At 61.3% G+C, this 2,290-nt stretch overlaps 1 protein-coding gene across 1 annotated transcript in view; it reads left to right on the plus strand.

Moving 5' to 3' along the window:
• CYGB (cytoglobin) overlaps positions 1 to 2,290 on the plus strand; it is a 9,336-nt gene that overhangs the window by 353 nt on the left and 6,693 nt on the right. The gene's annotated exons all lie outside the window — the stretch shown is intronic.

Consider the following 2,290-nt stretch of genomic DNA (forward strand, 5'->3'; position numbering starts at 1 on the left):
CCCTTAGCGACCAGACGCAGAGGGACACCTCGGTCCCCTCCTCACTGGCCTCATAACTCCAAGCTCAGCGGGTCGTGCCTTCCTCACCAGTGACCCCAGCCACCCAGCCGAGCTGTTACAGACACCTTTCGCCAACCTTTCAAAGGGGAGCGTCAGCGGGGGCTCCCCATTTTAGAGAAGGGAAAACCGAGGCTCAGCCCAGAATGGGGATGCGGAGGAGCAGAGCCCTCTCTCCAGCTCAACCTTTTGAAAGAATTCAAAGCCTCTTGGAAGAACAGAGCAAAGGGCAAGAAAATAAAGGTCAGAAAGAAGCGAGGAGGCTGAGGTCCAGTTTTCCCAGCAGGCCCCTCCCAGCCCCTAGGGAGGCCGTGGGCAGGGAGCTCCCAGGTGAGGCACAGGTAACTGGAGTAGCCAACAGCGCCCTAGGACATGGTCCCTGCGGAGTTGAGAGAAGGAGAAAAGCTACAAGAAACAGGGCCCCCACCTGAACCCACCACCTGGGGCGGAAAGGCTGAGTGTCTTGGGCTCAGGGGTCACTCAGGCACCACATGTCCTGGAGGGACCCTCCCGAACCCCAGCCCCCCACACACTTATTCACACACCTACACACCGGTGCACACACACCTTTCCTATATAGTTGGAGTCCCCAAGCCCCACAAACTGGTAACTGACTATAGCTACAGATCCGTGCTCACTTCCCACAAGTGCTGGTCCCTGGGGATGCCAGCGGAGAGGCCCCAGGCCACACTCTCCCGGAACCCCTGTCCTGGGCAGAAGAAAGCCGTCAAATCTAGGACGGAGCAGGGCAGTCTTGTTATCTGGAGGTGGGGTGAACCTCGCCGTGGAAAGGACAGCCAAAGTGCTCGCCTGTCCCCCAGTCCCGCCCGGCCCGGCTCTCCTTTCTCCCCGATGCTCTCTCCCTTCTGCCTCCCCTGAGCCTGGGACCTACCCGGCTCCATATCGATATTCCCTGATTCCGACTTAGAAACGGATTTCGGAGGAAAAGGAGCAAGAAGCACTTCTGAGGAGTTGGAGGAGGGGTCCTGAGGGAGGGGCAGCTATTTCGGCAGCTCCTGGGGGGCTGGCGGGCCCCGAGGGCATTTCAGATCCTGGATCTGTCAGACACTCAGAGACACAGACCCGCACGTGTGAGCACCCACACAGGCACACAGTGGGTAGTAGCGTCCCAGATGCTCCACCCTGCCTCCCTGGAGGGCCGCTCTCAGCCATCTGCCAGCACGGGGCCCACTGGGCCTCAGGAGGCACCGGGCGTCCCCAGGGGTCCCAGGAGGAAATGAGGCAGAGTCCCCAGGACAGACCTTGGAGATTCTCTTCCAGTGAGAATGTGCAGGGGACATGTCCAAGATCCAGCTCATGGGATGCCATCCGGCCTCCCCGGAATGGGGGCATGCAGAGGGACTGAACGCACGGCTGATTCTGGAGAGCCAGAGCTCTTGGCAAGGCTTCGGCTCTCTCTCGGCACCTCTCTAGTGCCCCCACTGCTGACTCTTAGAGGGGGCTGGGGCTGGGCTGGGGGCGGTGTTTACCGAAGTGCTCAGCGCTCCCAGAGAGGCCCACGATTAATCTGAGAAGGCCTGAGATAGCAATTAGATCCGGCCTGCCTATACCCACTGCCACACTCCACCAGACCCCACCTCTGTGCTGACAGGAGCCCCCAGCCCAGCCCAGTCCAGCCCTGGAGAACCGGCCCGGGGCTGGCCCAGCTTCCCCCTGCCAGCCCCAAGTCCCACCCGCCTGCCTTTCCTGTTTCTCCTCCTCCTGCTCTCTCTGCCTCAGGACCTGGCCCTTTTGGGGGAGAGGGGCTTAGGGGCGTAAGGGCAAGACTGGTAAGCTTCTCAGGTGTCCCAAAGCTCCCCCATCCTCTGCCCCTCAGTTTTGTCAAGACCCTTCCTCTGTTCCCACACACGTCCACAAGCACAGGCTCCAGGGAGAGACACTAGCCCTCTGACCCCTACACTGGGCTGAGGCCAGCCGTGCCCCCAGGCCCCCACCCCCGCCCCAGGCCTCAGGAGTCGGCAGCCACAAAACTCTTGTAGGGGTGGAGGAGCTGCCTGCGGGTCTGACCCACACCTCCATGCCTTCCCACGGAGGAGCCGGAGAGGGAACCCCCATGTCCTAGGAAGGCTGCCCTTGTGGTTGTAACTGCCGCCTCCCCTCTTACACCCAGAGAAGCCTATTTCGGGCTCTGCTGGAAGCCCAGATGCCTCTGGGAGCTGAGAAACTCCCCAAGGTTGCCAAGGTTGGCTGCTGCCTCTTCTCTCCAGCAGCA

This window comes from Pteropus alecto, unplaced genomic scaffold (genome assembly GCF_000325575.1).
Source record: "Pteropus alecto unplaced genomic scaffold, ASM32557v1 scaffold134, whole genome shotgun sequence".
Lineage (NCBI taxonomy): Eukaryota > Metazoa > Chordata > Mammalia > Chiroptera > Pteropodidae > Pteropus > Pteropus alecto.